The 24,766-nt window shown below is 38.5% G+C and overlaps 1 non-coding gene across 1 annotated transcript; it reads left to right on the top strand.

The window, feature by feature from the left end:
• The first annotated feature begins 1,247 nt into the window (after window positions 1-1,247).
• On the top strand, window positions 1,248-1,379 carry LOC112439951 (small nucleolar RNA SNORA63). Its single transcript, XR_003028169.1, has one exon. It is a non-coding gene; the product is annotated as a small nucleolar RNA SNORA63 (small nucleolar RNA).
• Window positions 1,380-24,766: the final 23,387 nt, after the last annotated feature.

Raw genomic sequence — 24,766 nt, 5'->3', positions numbered from 1 at the left:
TGGGTGACAGCAAGACCCTGTCTCAAAAAAAAAAAAAAAAAAAAAACAAAGTAGACACTACTGGGGAACAAGATAAGCTTCATGAGACCTCTGCCATTCCAGCCCCACAGGAAACAGTGAACCCGCTTACATACCCACCACATCACTACTACAACCAGCATCTGAGAAAGCTGTTACAAAAAGATTCTCTGTAACCAAGGAATTTATACAGTGTTCACCACTGAATGCACCTAGAGCTGAAGCTAGGTGACAATAAACTATAAACATTAAAGTCACATCCTCAAGGGGAAAAAATATTTTAATAAGCCTGTCAAATAAAAAATAAATACAAAAATAATTAGAAGAAATAGTCCCTACCCAAATGAAAAAGAACCAGAACAATAATCCTGTCAATATGAAATAACAGGGTTCTATAGCACCCCCAAAAGATCACATTAACTTTCTGGAGGAAGGTTAAGCAGAAGAAAAGAAATAAGAAAGATCAGAGCAGAACTAAATGAAATTGAAACCAAAAAATGAGAAAGATTAATGAAACAAAAGGCTGGTTGTTTGAAAAGATAAACAAAATTGATAGACCACTACCTAGATTCACCAAGAAAAGATGAGAGAAGATTCAAATAAGCTTAATTACAAATGAAAATGGAAACAATACAACTGACACTACAGAAAGACAAAAGATCATTCGAGACTAGTATGAACACCTCTATGAACACGAACGAGAAAATCTAGAGGAAATGGATAAATTCCTGAAAATATACAACTCCCCTAGCTTGAATCAGAGAGAAATATAAATCCTGAACAGAGCAATGACAAGCAGTGAAATTGAATGAGTAATTTTAATAACCGCCAACAAAGAAAAGCCCAGGGCCAGATGGATTCACAGCCAAATTTTACCAAACATTCAAAGAATTGGTACCAGTTCTACTGACACTATTCCAAAAGATTGAGAAGGAGGGAATCCTCCCTAACTCATTCTATGAAGCCAGTATTACCCTGATGCCAGAGCCAGGAAAGCACATGATAAATATAGATACAAAAATTCTCAACAAAATACTAGCAAACTGAATCTAACAGCACATAAAAAAAAAAATTCATCGTGATCAAGTGAGTTTCATCCCAGGGATGCAGGAATGTTTCAACATATGCAAGTCAATAAATATGTTTCATCACATCAAGAGAATTAAAATAAAAATCATATGATCATCTCAATAGACACAGAAAAAGCATCTGATAAAATCCAGCATCCCACGCAGGATTCAGACTAGAATATAGCTGTTAAGTGCTGTGTTGTCATTCCCCCTGCTTAAAATAAAGTTTTTTTCTTAAGTATACCTGTCTGCTATCTGCTGTAGCAGCCAGGGATGCTTGGTTTCATACATGTTGAAAGGAATAAATTTAAAAAAAAAACAGCATTCCTTTATGATAAAAACTCTCAACAAGCTAAGCATAGAAGGACTTATCTCAAAAAAAAAAAAAAAAGCCATATATGACAACACCACGGCCAACATCATGCTGAATGGGGAAAAGTTGAAAGCATTCCCCTTGAGAACTGGAACAAGACAAGTATGCCCGTTCAACACAGTACTTACTGTAAGTCTTAGCCAGAGGAATCAGACAAAAGAAAGAAAGAAAGAAAGAAAAGGCAACCAAATTGGAAAACAGGAAGTCAAACTATCACTGTTTGCTGACGATATGATCTCATACCTAGAAAAACCTAAAGACTGCCTCAAAAGACTCCTATATCTGATGAATTAATTCAGTAAAGTCTCAGGTTACAAAATCAATGTACACAAATCAGTAGCACTGCTATACAACAAAAATGACCAAGCTGAGAATCAAATTAAGAACTCAATTTATTTTACCGTGGCTGATAAATAAATGAATAAATAAATAAATAAAATAGCTAGGAATATACTTAACCAAAGAGGTGAAAGATCTCTACAAGGAGAACTACAAAACAATACCGAAAGAAATCATAGCTGTTACAAACAAACGGAAATACATCCCATGTTCATAGATTGTATGAATCAATGTCGTGAAAATGACCATACTGCCCAAAGCAATCTACAGATTCAATGCAATTCCCATCAAAATACCATCATCATTTTTCACAGAACTAGAAACAGCAATCCTAAAATTCATATGGAACCAAAAAACAGCCCACACAGCTAAAGCAATACTAACCAAAAGGAACAAATCTGGAGACATCACATTATCTGACTTCAAATTGTAATACAAGACTATAGTAACCAAAATATCATGGTACTGGTATAAAAGTAAGCACATAGACCAATGGAACAGAATAGAGAACCCAGAAATAAAGCCAAATGTTTACAATGAATTGATTTTTGACAAAGCATACAGAAACACAAATGGGGGAAAGGACACCCTATTCAGTAAATGGTGCTGGGAAAACTGGCAAGCCACATGTAGAAGAATGAAACTGGATCTCTATATCTCACCAAATATGAAAATTAACTCAAGATGTATTAAAGACTTAAATCTAAGACCTGAAACCATAAAAATTCTAGAAGAAAACCTAGGAAAAACTCTTCTGGACATTGGCCTAGCTAAAGAATTTATGACTAAGATCCCAAAAGCAAATGCAACAAAAACAAAAATAAACACTGAGACCTAATTAAATGAAAAAGCTTCTGCATAGCAAAAGAAATAATCTGCAGAGTAAATGGACAACCTGTAGAATGGGAGAAAATATTTGCAAGTAATGCATCTGACAAAGGATTAATATCCAGAATCTACAAGGAACTCAAACAAATCAGCAAGAAAAACAAATCCCATTAAAAAGTGGACAAAGGATATGAATAGTCATTTCTCAAAAGATACACACACATAATATAATTAACACAAATGTCTTTTAAAAGAGGACTAATTAAATTATTGATTACCAATATAGACTCTAAAGGTCTCTACACTATTATTGTAGGATGAAGTACTTAAGATATATTGCTAATTAAATTACAAAGGAGAGTACTGAAAATATGGGTCACATACTCCCACTTGTATAAAAATGAAACATACAATTAGGAAAATTTTCTGTACTGATACAAATGACCTTTTTGATAGTGATAATTTTTCAAGAATAAAATTATAAGTCAAGTTAAAAAAAAAGATATTATCTCTAAAGATACAGAAATGGCCAAAAAACATACAAGAAAATGCTCAACATTACTAATCATCAAGGAAATGCAAACTAAAACCACAATGAGACAACATCTTACCCTAGCCAGAATGGCCATTATTAAAAAGTCAAAAATAATAGATGTTGGTGTGGATGTGGTAAAAAAAATTAATGCTTACAGTCTGCTCCTGGGAATATAAATTAATACAACCTCTATGGAAAACAGTGTGGAGATTTCTCAAGGAACTCAAAATAGATCTTCCATTCAATCCAGTAATCCCATGACTGGATATCTACTCAAGAGAAAAGAAGTCACTATATCAAAAAGGCACCTGTATGTGGATGTTTATTGCAGCACAATTCACAAAGCAAAGATATGGAATCAAGCTAAGTGTCCATAAACTGATGAGTGGATAAAGAAAATGTGGTATAGATACACCATGGAATACTACTGAGTCATAATAAAGAAAAAAATAATGTCTTGCAGCAACTTGGGTGGAACCAGAGGTCATTATTCTAAGCAAATTAACTCAAGAATCAAAAACCAAATACTGCGTGTTCTCACTTATAAGTAGAAACTAAGCTATGGGTACACAAAGACATGCAGGCTTGTATAATGGACATTGGAGACTCGGAAAGGAGGATGACGGGAGGGGGATGCAGGATGAAACACTACCTATTAGGTACAATGTACTCTACCCGGATGATGGATGCACTAAAATCCTAGACTTTACTACTATACATTTATCCATGTAACCGAAAACCACTTGTACCACTAAAGCTAGTGAAATAATAAGAAAAGAATTACTATGGACTGATTGCTTCTCTCTATCTTCCATTTTTCCTTTTAAAAGTCTTTTTAAATAAGATTGTCTACCATGGTCACGCCAGGCTTACCCACCATTATAGGTTGCCTATGGAGGAGTAGATAACCTGTTTCTTCACTTCATATGTCTTTAGATTGACAGGAATGGTGTAGTAAAGCTATACTTAAGGCACTACAGCCAAAGAGCCTCATCCACACTTGGACCTGATTTTGAAGCCAACATTCTGGATTTTGAGCTGATAATGTAAATGGATGTGAGTTTGGGGGAGGGGGAGCAGTAGGAAGAGTTTATGGTATTTTTCATGTCAAGGTAATATAAATAATTTGTGGTCAGAGGAAGAACTGTGGTGGTTTTCAAACATGTCCACAAATTCTTTGATAGTCCTCCTTTCAAAAGATGGAGCCAATTCCCTCTCCCTTTAAGTGTGGCATTGCTTGATGATTTGTTTTTAACAAATAGGATGTTGTTAAATTGACAAGGTGTGATATCTGAAAGTGGGACATAAAGAGTATTGTGGACTCCTCCTTACGCTCTCTGTCTCATTTGGTCAGGCGTTCTGGGAGATACCAGCTGCCATGATGTAAGAAGCCCTGTGGAGGAGTCCAAGTGGTACGGAACTGAGGCCTCCAGCAAACAGGCTTGTGAGTGAGCCCTCTTGGAAACAGATACATCAACCCCACTCAATGGTAAAATGATGGCAGCCCTGGCTGACATCTTTACTGTCACTTAATAAGAAACCCTGAACCAGAACCACCCAGACAAGCCACTTCAAAGTCTTGTCTCACTGGAACTACAAGATAAAAACTGTTGGTTGTTTCAAGTAAATGTCTAAGTTTGTGCATGATATGGTTCGGATTTGTGTCCCCACTCAAATCTCATGTGGAATTGTAATCCCCAGTGTAATCCCCCAGGAGGAGCCTGGTAGGAGGTGATTGAATCAAGAGGGCGGATTTCCCCCTTGCTGTTCTCCTGATAGGGAGTGAGTTCTCATAAGATCTGGTTGTTTAAAAGTGTGTAGCACCTCACCCTTCTCTCTCTTCCTCCTGCTCTGGTCATGTAAGATGTGCCTGCTTCCCTTTCCGCCAGGATTGAAAGTTTCCTGAGGTCTTCCCAGTCATGCTTCCTGTGCAGCCTGTGGAACTGTGAGCCAATTAAACCTCTTTTCTTTATAAATTATCCAGTTTCCGGTAGTTATTTATAGCACTGTGAGAACGGACTAATACATTGCATTAATTCATTATACAGCAATGGATAACTTATACACTGGGTAATTACAAATATTTCTTTTATTCAGTCAGTACCATGTGCTATGCTAGACACTGGGGATATAGTGATGAACCACGCAGCCATAATCTCTTCACTCAACCAGACTGGTGGGAAAGGCAGAAATTAAACCAATAAGCACATGGATCCACATTTACAGACTGAGATAAGTGCTGAGAGAGAAGCATATGCCCATGAGGAGAAAAACAGGAGAGACATAAGTTAGATTTGAAGGATCTCTCTAAGGATGTGGCATTTAAGCATAGCTCTAAATGAGAGACAGGATTTAGCCAGGTGCAAATTGTGGGAAGAGACTTCCAGGCAAAGGGAACAGCTTGCACAAAGCCCAGGAGTTACGGAAGGACTTGCACGAGTCAAAGAACTGAGGGAGGGCAGGGGCAGTGACTTGAGTGTGATGGACAAGAGGGAGCTGGTTGAGTTGAGGTTGGAAAGGAGGCCAGAAGTAGATCAATGCAGGAACTTGGTGGGTAATAATGAGTATATTTTAGGTGAGGGAAGCCTCCGAAACTTTTAAACAGAAGAATAATGAGGTTCAACTTATTTTATTAAAATGACCATTCTGAATGTCATATGGTAAACTGAATGGAAGGGGGCAAGAGTAGAGAAGGGAGCCTCTGGCTGTAGACCAGGAGCAAGAAGAAGGTGGAATGGCTGTGAGAGGTAGAGATGGAGAGAGGTGGATGGATGCAAGCAATATTGATGGGGCAGAATCAACCAACTTTTAATCTATCCAGCCCAAACAGAACAAGCAAAACCTCTAATTAAGATCATTCAAAGCAAAAGCCAGACTCCCTAAAAATTTTTCTGTGGGTTATTATCTAATATTTGACTACTTAATAATCATTCTGCTTTTTCTAAAATGACTCTCCAACATATGAACTCTATTGTTAATGTATACAGAAACAAAATAGAAAGGTAAGTTTTGAACTTTTGACAAAAATTTGAATTATAAGCCTTTTATAAAGTGACCCACTTATATAGCTGAGCTAAGAGTTATCCTTTGAAAAGCTAGACCCATTGTACCAGGTCAGATTCAAACATGCTGCAATCAAGGGGTATGTTTTAAGCTAAATATTTCCTGTTCTGATTACACAAACTATACCAGCCCGATGTTAAATACCACATGTCTATGTTCATAGTAGGAAAGCCTAGAATGGAATAAAGAACTAAACATACATTTCTTTGACAGCGTTTTTTTTTTTTTTTTTTTTTTTTTTGAAATGGAGTCTTACTCTGTTGCCAGGCTGGAGTATAGTAGCGCAATCTCAGCTCACTGCAACCTCCACCTCCCGGGTTCAAGCGATTCTCTTGCCTCAGCCTCCTGAGTAGATGGGACTACAGGTGTACGCCACCACGCCCAGTAGTAGAGACGGGGCTTCACCACGTTGGCCAGGATGGTGTCGATCTCTTGACCTCATGATCCGCTTGCCTCAGCCTCCCAAAGTGCTGGGATTATAGGCATGAGCCCAGCCAACAGCATTATTTTTAAAATTGAGGTCATGCCATATAGAAGAATTTTCTTAGGTAACTGCTTCGATTACCAAGGTTCTCAGAATGTTTCTCTTCAAGAAGCATTTATCCTCTACAGCAACATTCCTCAAGGTGTGGTCTAGAGACCATTAGCAGGCATCTGCATCACCTGAGGTGCTTCTGACACTGCAAATGCTGACTCAATAAGTCTTACATGGGACCCCTGAACCTGTGTTTTAAATAAGCAAAGAAGTAATCCCTATTTTTATTCACTAGAATTTAAGAACCTGCACTAGAGATACACTATTATGGCTTGCATAAGAACTCTGAGTAAATGCAAGGTTGTGGTTTGATAGGACAAATAACATCAAACTTTTCCTTCTCTCTTTTTTTTTTTTTTGAGACAGAGTCTCACTCCCTGTGTACTCTGTCATCCAGGCTGGAGTGTAATCATGGCTCACTACAATTGTGACCTCATGGGCTCAAGCAATTCTGGCCCCAGGCTCCTGAGTAGCTGGGACTACAGGCGTGCATCACTGCACCCAGCTAGATTTTTTATTCTTTGTAAAAATGAGGTTTCTCTTTGTTGTTTAGGCTGGTCTTAGGCAGCCACCCAAAGTGCTTGGATTACAGGTGTGAGCCACTCTGCCTGGCCTCAGACATCAAACTATTTTAAAAGAAAGGGAGATTGGGGGCCAGAATTATAAATTCACTATCCTACTTTGCGAGGAGAGTAACCATCTTAAATACATATGAACCTTTCCAAATCTTCAAACCTTCATAATCAGAAAACTTACTGCTGACTGTTAAAACTACATTGGTCAAAGCAAAGTCAATTTTCTTCCTCCAGAGGTTTTAGCCATACAGTTTTTTAAAAATGGTCTTCGAAATGAAGCACAAGGACAGCTTTGGTGTATGGGTAATGTTCTGTTTCTTGATCTAAATGTTAGCTATGAAGCTGTGTTCTATCTGTGAAAATTTCTTAAGCTAAACACTTGTGATAGGTGAACATTTCTGAATGCATAGGATCCTTCAAAAAATATAATTGGTCTTTTAAAAATTCAAACTCATTAGCAGTTATACTAAAATATTTTAGCATGACACTTCTTGCCTTTCAAGTTAATAACCCTCAGTGTTGATGACTGCTGAACTGAAATGGACATTCTCAGATGCACTGCTTTTGGAAAATATAAACTGATATAAGCCTTTTGGAAGGCAGTTTGACAATCAATAGCTGTCCAAAGCTCTGAAAACAGTCATAACTGTTGACCTAGTAATTTTGTTCTCAGAATCTATCTCAAAGAAATAATCTTCACTATGGGAAAGTCCTATTCCCAACATCAAAAAACATAAACCCACCTAAATAATCACAATAGGGTAATTATTAAGTGGGTTGTAGTATATCAATATCATAATTTGTATACATTGATGGTAAAGCTAAAAAGCAAAGCAAAGAAATGATTGATACAAAAATTCTCTATGCATCTGGGGAAGAGCACAAACGCACTCCCACATATGTAGTAATATTCTATTTAAGCTGAGCAGTGCATACACAGGTATTCCTATTATTATGATTATTTAAACTATATATATATTTTATATACTAACGTGTGAATATATATTTTATAATATATAAGTTTTGGTAAAATTCAGAACAATTAATGTTTACTAAAAGTTTGTCAACATGAAAAATGCTCATGTCATGCTTGCTGCAGCAGCATATACAGTAAAATTGGAATGAAAAATGGTCATATCATAATTGTGAGTAAAAAACTGGGGCACCATCAATGGATAAACTGGGTAAAGAAAATGTGGCACAAATACACCATGGAATACTATGCCCCCATTAAAAAGGATGAGTTCATGTCTTTTGCAGGGACATGGATGGAGCTGGAGGCCATCATTCTCAGCAAACTAACACAGGAACAGAAAACCAAATACCACATGTTCTCACTCATAAGTGGGAGTTGAACAATGAGAACACATGGACACAGGGAAGGGAACATCACACACCAGGGCCTCTTGGGGGTCGGGGGTGGCAAGGGGAAGGAGAGCATTAGGACAAATACCAAATGCATGCGGGGCTTAAAACCTAGATGATGGGTTGATAGGTGCAGCAAACCACAATGGCACATGTATACCTATGTAACAAACCTGCACATTCTGCACATGTATCCCAGAACTTAAAGAAAAGTAAAATAAAAATAAAAATAAAAACTAGGGCACTATGCCTATGTCCTGAACAGTAGTGCCTAGGTTTTCTTCTAGGGTTTTTATGGTTTTAGGTCTAACATTTAAGTCTTTAATCCATCTTGAATTAATTTTTGTATAAGGTGTAAGGAAGGGATCCAGTTTCGGCTTTCTACATATGGCTAGCCAGTTTTCCCAGCACCATTTATTAAATAGGGAATCCTTTCCCCATTGCTTGTTTTTCTCAGGTTTGTCAAAGATCAGATAGTTGTAGATATGCGGCGTTATTTCCGAGGGCTCTGTTCTGTTCCATTGATCTGTATCTCTGTTTTGGCACCAGTACCATGCTGTTTTGGTTACTGTAGCCTTGTAGTATAGTTTGAAGTCAGGTAGCGTGATGCCTCCAGCTTTGTTCTTTTGGCTTAGGATTGACTTGGGGATGCGGGCTCTTTTTTGGTTCCATATGAACTTTAAAGTAGTTTTTTCCAATTCTGTGAAGAAAGGCATTGGTAGCTTGATGGGGATGGCATTGAATCTATAAATTACCTTGAGCAGTATGGCCATTTTCATGATCTTGATTCTTCCTACATGAGCATGGAATGTTCTTCCATTTGTTTGTATCCTCTTCTATTTCATTGAGCAGTGGTTTGTAGTTCTCCTTGAAGAGGTCCTTCACGTCCCTTGTAAGTTGGATTCCTAAGTACTTTATTCTCTTTGAAGCAATTGCGAATGGGAGTTCACTCATGATTTGGCTCTCTGTTTGTCTGTTATTGGTGTATAAGAATGCTTGTAATTTTTGTACATTGATTTTGTATCCTGAGACTTTGCTGAAGTTGCTTATCAGCTTGGACTTCATGTCTAAAACACCAAAAGCAATGGCCACAAAAGACAAAATTGACAAATGGGATCTAATTAAACTAAAGAGCTTCTGCACAGCAAAAGAAACTATCATCAGAGTGAACAGGCAACCTACAAAATGGGAGAACATTTTCGCAATCTACTCATCTGACAAAGGGCTAATATCCAGAATCTACAATGAACTCAAACAAATTTACAAGAAAAAAACAAACAACCCCATCAAAAAGTGGGCAAAGGATATGAACAGACATTTCTCAAAAGAAGACATTTATGCAGCCAAAGGACACATGAAAAAATGCTCATCATCACTGGCCATCAGAGAAATGCAAATCAAAACCACAATGAGATACAATCTCACACCAGTTAGAATGGCAATCATTAAAAAGTCAGGAAACAACAGGTGCTGGAGAGGATGTGGAGAAATAGGAACACTTTTACACTGTTGGTGGGACTGTAAACTAGCTCAACCATTGTGGAAGTCAGTGTGGCGATTCCTCAGGGATCTAGAACTAGAAATACCATTTGACCCAGCCATCCCATTACTGGGTATATACCCAAAGGACTATAAATCATGCTGCTATAAAGACACATGCACACGTATGTTTATTGCGGCACTATTCACAATAGCAAAGACTTGGAACCAACCCAAATGTCCAACAATGATAGACTGGATTAAGAAAATGTGGCACATATACACCATGGAATACTATGCAGCCATAAAAAAATGATGAGTTCATGTCCTTTGTAGGGACATGGATGAAATTGGAAATCATCATTCTCAGTAAACTATCACAAGGACAAAAAACCAAACACCGCATGTTCTCACTCATAGATGGGAATTGAACAATGAGAACACATGGACACAGGAAGGGGAACATCACACTCTGGGGACTGTTGTGGGGTGCGGGGATGGGGGAAGGATAGCATTAGGAGATATACCTAATGCTAAATGACAAGTTAATGGGTGCAGCACACCAGCATGGCACATGTATACATATGTAACTAACCGGCACATTGTGCACATGTACCCTAAAACTTAAAGTATAATAATAATGAAAAAAAACTAGGGCACTAAATTAGTTATAAATTATAGCACACAGATCTTGTAAAAGGAGGTTGGAATAGTCATACAAAGACACTCATTTCAACTATGACTTAACGTTGTGCTAAGGATCCCAGTCGAGAATTCCTCTCATAAAAACAAAAGAAAGGACCCACTTAAACTGATATTCTTTTTTTATAATTGTGTACCTAGAACATTCAACACAATCAATTGACAATATACGAACACTAACGAGAGTTTAGTAATCTGACCAAGAACTGTCCTAGATGCCAAAAGAGATGACAGCTAACAGTTTTTGAGGGCTATGTACCAGGCACTGAATAAGGTGCTTTTCATGTATTAACTCCTGGGGGAAGCTGGTATTATTATACTGACTTTTAAATTTAAAAACTCCTAAGAAACAGAGAGGTTAAATTACTTGTGTAATGCCACACAGCTAGCAAGTGACAGAGTTTGGCAGTCTTTGCACATAACCATTACATTATATTACCCCAACAATAAGCAGTTAGAAAATGTAATAGGTAGCCAGGCGAGGTGGCTTATGCCTATAATCCCAGCACTTTGGGAGGCCAAGGCAGGCAGGTCACTTGAGGCCAGGGGTTTGAGACCAGCCTGAGCAACATGGGAAAACCTCGTCTCTACTAAAAAAAATAAAAAATTAGCCAGGCACGGTGGCACATGCCTGTAATCCCAGCTACTTGGGAGGCTGAGAATCACTTGAACCTGGGAGGCAGAGGTTGCAGTGAGCCGAGACTGCACCACTGCACTCCAGCCTGGGCAACAGAACGAGACTATGTCTCAAAAAAGAAAAGAAAATGCAGTAGATCACAGGATCCCCTTCATAATACAATCAAGAACCACTCAAACAAACAAACAAAAAACACACACTAGGGAAAATGATTTTAAGAGTTATATTTTTAAATATTTAAAGCAAGACCAAATTGCAATACTCAAAATTATATTACATGGATGTGAATTCTCCAAAACAACAAAACAAACTTTGGGGATGGGGTGTGTAAAGGAAGCCTTGCCCTCCAGATAGTCTCATCTTTTGGCCAGTTGTCACTTAGGGAATTCTCTGGAGATGGAACTGTGCATGGTGCTCCGGTCATACAAAGATAGCTAAAATTCAGGAATCTGGTTCAGCTACTTTGAGAAAAGTTCCTGCAAAAGAGAAAGGATTAATCAGGAACCCCAAATAATGAATGATAGGCCATGAAATGAAGGGTTCTGCCGCAGCTGTCAATGTGACAGCCTGAGGTGGATGAGCAGATCATATCACCACTGTAGCCTTCCACTTACATCAAAGTTGTTGAGCTGAATTCAACATATGCTCCAATCCAACTCTCCTTATTTACAGACAAGGAAACTGAGGTCTAGAACAGGCTTCCCTTCCTAGCTCACAAAATTATTTTAAGGCAGAACCAGAGAGCTAACTAAGCACTCCTCTTCCCCAAGTTTCCTGAAGACCAGTCTGAATATATGTATCCAAATGACTGCACCCATTTAAGCACACTGTATTGAATTTATATTTATAGACTAAGTCAGCGTTTTCCAACCTTCAGGCATTCACCTTCCAGCTTATAATTCTGTCATATTCATATATCTCTACTATTACTCACTTTATATATTTTTTAAATCTATATACTTCTTTACATAAAGTTAGCTTCATCCTAAGCAACAATATTAATAAAATGATACATGAAATGTGTATTTTTCTAACACATTAAGACAAATATGTATCTATTGAAGTTACAGTGTTTGCATTTGAACCACTCCTCAGAAAAGTAAACCATCCTTTGCTGTATTTGAAAAGATTCTCTCCAGGTGTTCCAAGGAATTCTAATCTGTTTCATGTTAATGGGTGTTATTGATGAAAGAGTGCTTGATCAAATAAATCTGGGGAATGCTACATTTTTTGTTTGTTTGTTTGTTTGTTTAGAAACAAGGTCTTGCTCTGTCGCCTAGTCTGGAGCGTAGTGTTGCAATCATAGCTCACTGCAGCCTCAAACTGCTGGGCTCAAGTGATCCTCCTGCCTCAGCCTCCCAAGTAGCTGAGACTACAAGTGCATGCCACCATACCAGGCTAATTTTTATTTTACTTTTTGTAGAAATAGGGTCTTGCTTTGTGGCCCAAGCTAATCTCAAACTCCTGACTTCAAGAGATCCTCCCACCTTGGCCTCCCAAAGTGTTGGGATTACAGGTGTACAGGCGTGAGCCACCACAACCCAGAATATTTCTCTGGTTATTTAAAAAATCAGAGGTAGGGCATGAAAAAAATGTTCCCTAGTGTGAAACACAGGGTGTTTCACAACATTGTGCAATGAGATTCTTCTAACAGGTATAGCACTTAAAAGATTTATTTGACCATGAAACCTTTTTTTCTAGACAGTATTAGTATGGATAACACGTTCTAAGCTGTATTAATTTTCAGAGATTTTGTTTTTCTTTTTGACCCCATAAATGATATAAGTAGATACTGTGTATAATAATTTACACTATATCCCTATTAGCATATTCAGAATATTTTATGGTAGAAAAAAAATGAGTAGAAAAGCATAATATTTCCTCTTGTCATTTTTAAAGTGTCAGCCTCTTGGAGAAAAGTGACACACCTTGTTCAGAATGAAACATCTGCATTAAACTTGGGAATTCTAAAATAATACAAATAAATTTTAATAAGTCATCCAGATAGCCTACATTAGTAAGGCTTTCCATTCATGTTTGTTTTTGTTGTCTTGGGGACTTCTAAACTTCTAGGTGGAACTTCAAGAGTGACATGCCCATAATATCACATTTAATCTGTGGGTGTGACTGGGAGAAAATGTATTACTCACCCATTTACAACCCATTAGTTTCCTCTTTCTTTCTCTCTTTTTCTCTCTTTCTCCCTCTCTTCCTTTCCTTTCTCCCTTCCCTTCCTCCTTTCCCTTTTCTTTCTCCCTTTCTCTCTTCTCTTTCTTCAATGTTTTGATATAAAAAACTGAAAAGGATATTTATTGCATTTCTATCTTTAAGTATATTTGTGTTATCACAGGAAAAACATCTCATAGTTAACAAACTAATGCTTTAAAGCCAAAATATATGAATATTTCTGTCTAGTGCACTTTTAGTTAAAATTAAGAACTAAGATTCAAGGCAAAGAAATGCTGTAATACTCTTGATTCAGTATTCATGTTAGTGAAACTAAGTACAGTAGTACACTAATAAGGGAGGAAGAATAGTGATGTGTTAAGGACAAAGTGTTTTATCATCCGGCCATACACCAATTTACAGACCATCTCAAGTATGCTACTCTTAAATACTTTTTTTTCCAGCAACCAAAGTTTCAATATATTCTTTTCTACACCTTACAAAAATTATCAAATTTTAGAGCAGATTTTTATTCTTAGAAATGCTTTTTATTCTCTAATTCACAAATACTTATTAATTAAAAAGTTGTGTTCTTCTGAGATTCCTCACCAATCCATGGGGTCAGTTAGATATTTGGGGAGTTGTTCAGCTCTTACAAATATCCACATTTGACACTAATGCACTGCAACAGAATAACCTGAGTAAGCTTGATTCTCTGAAATAGTCAGAGGAACAGAAAAAACAACTATTAGGTACTAGGCTTAGTACCTAGGTGCCGAAATAATCTGTAAAACAAGACCCCGTGACACGAGTTTACCTATATAACAAACCTATGCATGTACCCTTCAACCTAAAAGTTTAAAAAAATAGAGTTTTCTCTCCTCTCTGGTTATAGAGTCAATTGTGCACTGCACTGCATTTATAATGAGGAAATAAACAGCATAGTCTTTTAGTACAGGAGGTAAACAAGAGTTAACTTGTATAAATGTAATTTAAAATGTGTATTCTACTTAATACATGAGAACTATTAAAATACATGTGCATCAAAAACAAAAGAAAAAATAGAAATAATAAATGTCTGATCCTTCAGCAGAATATTTCCCAAAGAGCTCTATTATGTAGCAAACTTCTATGCCATAAGTTTTAAATGATTCCATTTTTCAAATATTCATTTCTGTGTATATTTAAACATCATAGAGTGTCTACTGAATAGAGTTAAGTTTTAATAATTGCAATTCATCTTTTTTAAAAATAATTTACTCTCCATTTGGCTTCCAAAATTTTATTGCAGTATTTAGAAGATTTAGTTAGTTTCTAATAGCTGAAAACCTTCAGACTTCAATGTCACAGTTTGACCCAAATGCACATGGTTCCTGCTCTCTTCAGTTTGTGTCCTGCTGCTTCCAAATGACAAATGTGGGCACTTTGTGTAAAGGCATTGATTACACTGTTAGATAGATTCTAGACATGCTTATTAAAAAGGCATCTTTTATAGGTGAATATGCCTTGCAGGATCTTGTATCCTAGGTGAGGTTATTTTCATAGTTACATATTTAATGATAATAATCACTTGCATCTATGCCACTTTCATATTCTCTTGGCACCAAGTTTGCCTTCCAAAGCAAACTTTGACTAAAGATCTTCAGGGCTCATCCTTAGTTGCATAGGCAAAGAAGTTCTCATACATACAACCATCACACATTTGCAAAACCACTATTTATTAGGGTCTCTTAGAATGAATTCTGTACACATCTATGCTAAAGATGGAAAAGACGTTTCACTTCTTATGCATCAGTAGATGGGTAGTGGGGCCCTCAGAGGAAGCAGTGGGGTTGTTGATCAGCAATACCTACAATGTGTTTAGGAAGAAGGAGAGGGGCAGATGATGTATTGCTCCCTATCCCCATTTGTCATCCCTGAGTTAAAACTTTCTCTCCCATAGCCATTTCCACCCCATCTCCCACAAAAAAAAAAAAAAAGCACCGAAAGAATGCAGATTTTCTTACTGACTTTACATCCTGATAGAGCAATAGATGATAAAGCTCGTGTTCTTATGGAGCCTAAAAAAGTCTCATAGTATATATACTACTGCCTGTTAGTGCTGAAACCATGAATAAGCATGTGTGAGCTGTTTAGTGATAAAAAGAGAGCAGAGATTTGGGCTATTAGAGGTGATCCTGGCAGTGACATCTGTTGACAGAACTGGGAAGTTAGATTACACCAATAAAAACTGACAGCATAAGGAAAGGGGACCTTCAGGAAGTTACTTTGCCTGATCTTCCACTCATCACACTAGACCACCTCCCTGTAGCTGGGTAGTTAGGCAACCACTCTCTTGTCCTCCTTCCTTCTTTCAAAAGCCCAGTTCATTCCTCTGCAAAATGGAACAATCATGCGTGGAGGTTTACCATAGGCTTAACTAAGATAAACATTAAGGGCTTAGTACAATCCTTGGCAGATAGTTTGCACTTGTTCCGTGTTTTTTCATGATATTGACACAACTGTTCACTTCATCACTATGTACAGGCTCAACCTAAGCAGGAAAGTTGATTTCCGCATGTGTTTGGGAACAGAATAAGCCAAGGCTTCACAAGGAAATATTTAAACATTTAAATGTCATAGAAATTATTACCAATCCCCTTGGCAGTTGCTGCAATGGTAAGTTAACCCCACATGAAATAGAAAATTAAAATAAGTAGCTATAAGATTAAATCAGAAATACTGTGAAACATTTTCTGCTTCCTGTTTCTGGTACCCGCTTCCTGAGGGCACAGGGATGGGCGGTAGGTGGCTAGACTGAATATACCATTATTATTCAGGGAAGTTTCACCTTTATTCCTTTACTGAAATGGGGTGGCTTTTGTTCTTTCGTGTTTTAAGGAATGGGGTGAGGAGTTTAGGAATGGGACAGTATAACTCAGTGGTCAGTAACATACACACTCTGCCATAGCACTTATGAGTTTGTGACCTTAGAAAAATTACTTAACTTCTCTCCATCTCAGTATCCTCATTTGTAAAACAGGCGGAGAAATTCACTAAAAGCCTTTTCACATTGCCTGGTAAGTGGTGAGTGCTTAATCATGTTAGCTACTGAAGTTGGTAAACAGTGAGAAATGAAGGAAAGAATGGAAAGAGAGAAAAAAGAAATAGGAGAAGGGAAAGAAGGAGTAAAGCTCTGCTTGGCTTAGCTCTGCAAATCATTTTGGACAGGTGTCTAGAGTCCTGGTTGTCTACATTCCCAGGTTTGCTGATTCAGGGCTCAATACATGACTGCTATTCTAAGGCAGAGTGGTGGGGCCACCACTGTCATAGAGCACTTTCTTAAGGAAAGGGCTGTATGAAAAGGAAGTTCCCTATGTCAGGTGCAGTAGCTTATGCCTGTAGTCCCAACATTTTGGGAGGGCAAAGTGGGAGGATAGTTTGAGTCTACAAGTTTAAGATCAGCCTTGGCAACATAGTGAGACCTCGTCTCTACAAATAATAAAAAAAAAAATTTAATTAAAAAAAAGGAAGCTCCCAAGAGTGACCCTTGAAATGAATTCTAGGAAAGCTTTTATCATTATTATGGATGGAAAGGAAAATGAGATGTTAGCATCTGCCCCACGCTTAAAATGTCACCACAATTAACACGGTAGCTCGTTGACACTGGCTCTGCAAAGGAAATTATTCCCCCAAGCCTCTAAAAGCAAACAAGCACCCCCTCACCCTGCAACCATTACACAGAAATCTAGGAATTACCTGGACAGAACTGAACACTTTCGGATAAATATGGTTTTTCATAAAGCTACAGAAATCTCAGGTATTTCTCTCCAAAAGTGAATGTGCTTGTTCAAATTTGTAAAAGGTAGACTTGATCCTCTAACCCTTTTGTACAAATCTCATCTCATAAAAACAGGAAAAAAGTCAAATGCAAAAACATGTTTTGTCAAATTCCAAAGAGAGTAACCTCACCCTGAAAAAAAATGCCAAGGGAAAATGTTTAAGATACATAAGTAAAATACTCATGGAAGAACTGACTGCTATCGAAATTTAAGTTGAACACAGTTCAATTCGTTTCAGAGTAAATCATATTTTAGGCAATGTACCGCCTTCGTATTTTTTCAAATCCCTGCAGCAGTGATGGGATATGATCAGAGACTAAGACATATCATTAAGATAGCAAGATAATTTTGAGAAGTGTATGCTGTTCTTTCAGCCACTCATAAATTTCACAAATTTATGAGTTCTTAACAACTGACACTTTTACATTAATTCAGGATTGAGAGAAAAAAGTCTACATTTGATTTCTCAGCCCTCAAATTAGATGTCTTCAATAGGCACTTCTCTTTGGTTAAACAAGTTAATCTTTCTACAGATCTGCTTTAGGCAAATTTTATGGCTCTTTTAACATACAATCAATAATTTTCTAGAAAAACATAGTCAAAATAATTTGGCATCAGAAAAACTTATAGTAACAAACATGCTATTCATATGAAAAATCAAATCTCCTTTCTTGTTACATCACTGTAGCTTTTAAAAAGAAAAAAAAGCATAAGTTGGCTGGGCGGGGTGGCTTGTGCCTGTAATCCCAGCACTTTGGGAGGCTGAGGTGGGTGGATCACGAGGTCAGGAAATTGAGACTATCCCGGCCAACATGGTGAAACCTTGTCTCTACTAAAAACACAAAAATTAGCCGGGCGTGGTGGTGTGCGCCTGTAATCCTAGCTACTTGGGAGCCTGAGGCAGGAGAATTGCTTGAACCCGGGAGGTGAAGGTTGCAGTGAGCCAAGATTCCACCACTGCACTCCAGCCCGGGTGACAGAGTGAGATTCTGTCTCAAAAAACAAAACAACAACAACAACAACAACAAAAAAACAGCCCATCTAATTCATTTATTTCGAAGGAGCTGACTTTCCTCAGACTTTCATACCTTCAGATCTTCTTAAACTGCAGCAGAGTTTTAACTCTTGAGTTTCCTCTGTGATCCGAACCCATTAACCTGGAAGGCAAGGAGCACACCAGGCCTAAAACTAATTCTTGGCTTGAGTTTCAACAGATGGTGAAGTTAGTATTATCGTCAGAAAACAACCCTACTTCATCTCTCCTCCCCACAGTTATGAGATTTGGACTTCTGTTGCAGGAGTTCACTATGCAACACGGTTAAGTGACAGATTCTCTTGAGTCATAAGTTCCTCTTTTCAAACTTGAACAGTTTCCCATATTTCAAAGCTCCTCACTCAGACATATTCAGTTCCTAGTTTCCTCAAGATGCACTCTCTGAATTCCCAGAAACGTTCTATGCTCCAGTTCTTGGCCTGAAGGATCTCAACCGTCTTCTCTGAGGCATCAGACAGAGTAGATATGAGGCCTGGAGCCAGAAAGTGCTTACTGCTTCCTGCTCTTAGGGTGGAAAAGAATCTGTTCTTGTTAACAAGAGAGGTATTTTGAAGAGAAACAAACAATACCCTTCTTCAGAATGTGCCACTTCCTCAGAATGTCCATTCCTAATCTCAAATCTAAAGGAAATCTGTCCTGTTCTTTTCTTTCATGGTATTGATCAGAGTGTTTAAATGTATATTTGTGTGTGTTTATTTGTACATTTGATGTCCGTTTCCCTTTCTGGACTGAAAGCTTTCCCCTATTGCACGGTAAGCTATATGAGGGCAGGGAATGTTTATTTTATTCAATGAGCAAACTCAGAGGCTAGCACAGAGTTATACGCAGTTGACTCTCCATAAACACTTGTTGAATGGATGAATGAATGGAAAGATGAAAGGCAGAAATTTCTGTGGTTGGCCAGTTCAAGCACAATGAGTATACCAGGCAAATGCCCCCTGCTCACTAGAGAATGAAAACATCACGCTTCTCTGTGTTCAAGGTCAACTGGAAAGAACTATGTCTGAAAATGCATGAGGAACATGTTTATTGGTGGGGTGAGGGCAGTGACATGTGCCCATGCCTCTTCAGGTTAGGTGTGTATCTACATGTATATAGGTATTATAAGCAAAGAGATTGTTGTGAGACTAGCTGCAAAATGGAACTTGTATGGAACACAAAGATCAAGGGGTTAATTTCTTGAATGCTCATGCCACTCTTGCTGTGCCAAGGATTGTGCTAGAGCACTAGCAGTCTTTTCAGGACAGGGTCCCAGATGTGCCCAAGATGAGCTGATGCCAGGGAAATGGACTCCATAGCTATAGTCTCTGACAGGGCAACCTGAGTCCTTTGTCAAAGAGCAGCTTCCTTCCTGAATACATCTTTGCTTACAAAGACACTTGTTCTTTTTCTTTCCACTTTAACTGAAAAAGTCCCCCTCTCAACTCTCCCTCCCACCCCACCCCCTTAATGCCACCATATCCATTCCTTGTTTCCAGGCAAATTCACATTCATCTCTCCAAATAAATGTGCCTCTGTTTTTCTTACAGACATCTCAAAATAAAAAATTAGCAACATATTCTAGGAGAAAACCAGATGAATTCTGTGTCTGGGGTAAAATTCACTAATTTTCCTCTGTAATAGCTACACTGTAATTACATAGTCAATACTAAATGTGCCCCTAAGCAATCATCTTACTGAATTTATGCAGTATAAGCAGGCAACAGAAATCATCTCACTGAAAGTAATTCTTTCCTTCTCATCAAAAGGAAGGGAGGGGTTGTCTAAGTTATCTAACTAATTATCTTAATTCCTTCTTTGTGGTTATGTCCACAACCAGTCTTTGGATATCTGGGGTTAGGCCCAGGCAAAAATAAGTTCCATCAAAGTTATATATATTCAATTTATCACAATGCCCTCTAAACACGTTATGGCCAAAAACTAATTATACAATCATAAGAAGTGAATTTTGAAAACATAACTAATAATAGGCTAATATTTTTAATGTTTTAATACGTACTAGACATCTTATTTGTATTACGTTACTTAACCTTTAAAAGGACCCATTTAATGAAAACTCCCTTTTACTAAGCCTTAGGCAACTTACTTACTATGGCCTTGAACCCAGATTATCTCTAGCCCAAAGGCAATGATGTTGAGGGAGAAAAAAGAGGACTAAGAGTTATGTGGTTCAAGGTCTAGTTTGGGTTAAGATACATAGAGGTTAGGGGTACAGGTTTGGGGATCAAAGAGACCTAGATTAAAATCTTTGCTCTGCCATTTATCAGAACTGTGATCTTAGAGAGTTTACTCAATTTCTCTGTCCTAGGTAGGCTTATTATTTGCAAGCAACAGAAACTGAGCATGGTTAATATAAGCAGGAAAGTAATTTATTGGAAAGACAACCAATTACATAGAGTCAACAGGAAGGCTGCCAGCAGGAAATTCAGCCAAGGTCACACCATCCTAACCAAGTAGTAGTTAGCATGCCTCAACCAACAGCCATTATCACTGCAGGACCCTTGACACCACAAACCCCAGACATATTGCTGCTGTGAATGACTTCTGAAATTGCTCTTACGTCTTTGTGCCACTCCTTCAAGATTAAATTTCTAAACAGTGGTATCTGATAAGTCAAGCAAAGGTCATATGCTCAAGCCGTGGCAGAGGATGGAAGGAGAAAATCCAGCCCATTTAGCTTCTCTCATGGCAGGCTAGGTCTTGCCTCCAAATAATATTATGCAATGGAGGATTCTTACTAATGGAAAAGGAGTTCAGCTGCTGGGCAGCCTTTCAAAACTGACAACACCTGGGCTGGGTGTGGTGGCTAACGCCTGTAATCCCATCGCTTTGTGAGGTGGACGCTTGTGGATCGCCTGAGCCCAGGAGTTCGAGACCAGCCTGAGCAACATGGGGTAACTCCATCTCCACAAAAAAATACAAAAATTAGCCAGGCATAGTGGCACCTGCCTGTAGTCCCGGCTTACTTGGGAGGCTGAGGTTCACTGGACCCCAGGAGGTGGAGGTTGCAGTGAGCCAAGATCGCCCCACCGCACTCCAGTCTGGGGGACAGATTGGGACCCTGCCACAAAAAAAAAAAAAAAAAAAAAAAACACTCCCAGCATTCGTTAACCAAACTTTGATTTGCTCATCTGTGAAATGGGCATCTGACTGCCTAGTACCTTCCTCATAGGTTTGCTGTGAGAATTCGACAGCGTATGCATGTTGCAGTTAGCATGATGTCTCACATAGGCTGAGCATTGGATAAATTTCAGCTATTCTCACTAATTCTTGTGACTCTGAGCAAGCCACATAGAATCTCTGTGCCCACATTCTCACTCACTGAAGGAAGATTACATCAACTGTACTAAATTAGTCAGCATAGGCTAACTGCTGAAACAAGGGACCCCTCAAATCTCAGTGCATTATTTCTCATTCACTTCATTGTCCAGTGAGGGCTGCTGGGATTGGAATGAGGTCCATACAGGCACTCAGAGGCCAAGTCACCTTCTATCTAGTGGCTCTGCCATATACCCGGGACCTGTATTATGTTGGCAGAGGACGAACAGTAGCACAAAGGACTGGGTTTTATAGGGACCCAGCCTGGAAGTGGCATATATCAATTCTACCTCTATTCCACTGGCCAGAATTCAGGCACATGAGCTGCACCTAACCACAAGAAGTCAGTTTGGGAAATAATACGCAGCTATGTGTTCCAGAGGAAATGGAAACAAGATTTGGTGAAACACAGCAGCCTCTGTCACACCTACCTAACCTCCTCAGAGGGTTGCTAATAAAAGCGCATGTGAACGCCAAGTGTGAAACTGCTATGGAAAGTGATAAACTAACATGAGCTACAGGTGATGCTGCTGCTATTGATTAAGCCAGGGAGTTTCTGTGCATCCTCCACATTGCTAAAACATACAGCAATTTGGGTATGAGAAGAAACCGAAATATAATCAGAAGGTCCTTCCTCCTGTAGGGGAGACTCTTTAACTAGTAAGGCTTTATTTCTCCACTTGTATCTTCAAAAATGGGCCATTCTGGGAGTGGTGACTCACGCCTGTAATCCCAGCACTTTGGGAAGCCGAAGGGGGTGGATCACAAGGTCAGGAGTTCGAGACCAGCCTGGCCAATATGGTGAAACCCCATCTCTACTAAAAATACAAAATTAGCCAGGCATGGTGGCACATGCCTGTAATCTCAGCTACTAGGGAGGCTGAGACAGGAGAATTGCTTGAATCCAGGAGGCGGAGGTTGCAGTGAGCCAAGTTGCACCACTGCACTCCAGCCTGGGCGACAGAGCGAGAATCTGTCTCAAAAAAAAAAAAAAAAAAGGCCACTGCAGGTAAATAATCTCCTTTCTTTGCCCATTGGTCCAATCCACATGGGGGTGTGGTGAAACTGGAGGGAAAAAAAGGGAGCGAGCAGAATAAAAGAGCAGAAAGCTATTACTTTGAGGAGTGTAATTGTCAGAGCAGGCTGTCAGAGCAGCCTGAAGCAATCACTCAGTAGGGGCCAGCCTCCACAGCAGTAATTTATCACCACATGAAGATGTTGGGGAGTTAATCACAGCACTGACATGTGTCAGCTCCAGGCATTGGGCTCAGCATAAACTTCATGCTTAGAAAATGAAAATAATTAAGAGGGCACACATTTGAAATGTACCACTAAAAAGGGAAGGCAGTCATCTTAGGGTCAGGTGAATGCCATGTTTGTAATCCACTGAACCAACTGGAAGAGCCTGTGGAGGGCAAATGTGTCCAAGGGTACTTTGCTATTTGTACCTGATAGATGCCTTTCACACTGTTTTGAGTCTCTGCATGGCCTGTCATGAAAGAGAAAAGCAAACACAATTTGCACAGGCTTTGCTACATGAATATTAGTGCTTCAGGAATGCTCTAAGATCCTGCCAGCTGCGGCTCAGGAAGGGGTCCAGGTCAGATCTGACTCATCCTGCTGCCTTCCTCCTGGAAATGATCCCCTTTCTCACCCCACTCCTGCTGGCTGAGCCCAGGTCCTGTCTGTCCCATATTTCCTTTGATCCAAGGAAAACTAAAAGTGGTTACTAGCTCCCAAGCGGCCTTTGTTTATAAATGGGTTCCCACCTTAATATGTTTACTCAAAAAACTCGTCAAATAATTAGCTATAACAGAGCAATCAAATTGATCAAACAGTTCTTGGAGTAGTTCAAACCTTCAGAGAGTTATTTAATGACAGTTTTAAATAACTGAACTGGGGTCTTCCAGCATAGAGAAGTAGGGATTGTGGCAGAAACTGCGAGGGAGAATTTTAAAAGTGCTTAGAATAAAAATCTTTTCATTGAAAAAAAATGACAAGAATTGCCCACATAATTATGGCAATTTTTCCTTTCCTTTTGCAATGCAAATTCCTGGCAGAGTGTAAGAGAAACTGAACTCCACTGTCCCAGTTTTTCAAACTAAGAAAATAAAATAATTTGCTACCTAAACTTTCAACTTCTACTTTTGAAAGCTAAATTTAAGTTTTAAGAATCGTACAACAAAAGAGACTACAGATAAACCTCATTACAATTTTTTAGTATTGAGCATTAGGTTATTTATTTTCCTTCTTCCTAAAGCTACTGTAGAAAGAAAATTCAAAGGACTAGTAAGAAAAATAGCTCAACTGATAACAAGTCTGGTTTGTCAATGACATGCTAATACCTGTAACAGTTACTAATTATCTCATCAGTGTGTCTCAGTTTTTATATTTAATATATTCTTCATCGTTCTTAAATTAATAAATAGCAACCAACTGTTTTCTCTTTTACAAGCTTCATATGGAAAGAAAATTGAAAAAAAAAATTGTATTAGCAGAAAGTGAATATAAGGGACTTCCCAACCTCCCCTCCATATATTTACTGACAAGCAACTGACATGAGTGATAGCAAAGCAATGTGGTTAGTGAGGAATGGCGCAGAGTGTGCAGTTTCCTTTTTTCTAATGTTGATTTGTTTTCTGTGCTGACACAATCCTAGAGGTTACTGTTCAAAGGAAGCATCGACAACAGAAGTGGTTAGAGTACTGATTAAAAGAAGATTTTAAGAAAATGACCAATCACCATCAATCTTAATATTGGCTAACAAATATGTATTTTTCTTTCTCATATTAAGTAAATAGTATAAACAGAATAATTCTGTATTAGTATATCCATATAGTGCCTTTTGCAAGTAAATATGATTCTGGATATTTTATGACCTGTAATTA

This window comes from Pan paniscus, chromosome 4 (assembly GCF_029289425.2).
Source record: "Pan paniscus chromosome 4, NHGRI_mPanPan1-v2.0_pri, whole genome shotgun sequence".
Lineage (NCBI taxonomy): Eukaryota > Metazoa > Chordata > Mammalia > Primates > Hominidae > Pan > Pan paniscus.
This window is presented reverse-complemented; position numbering and strand designations above follow the sequence as displayed.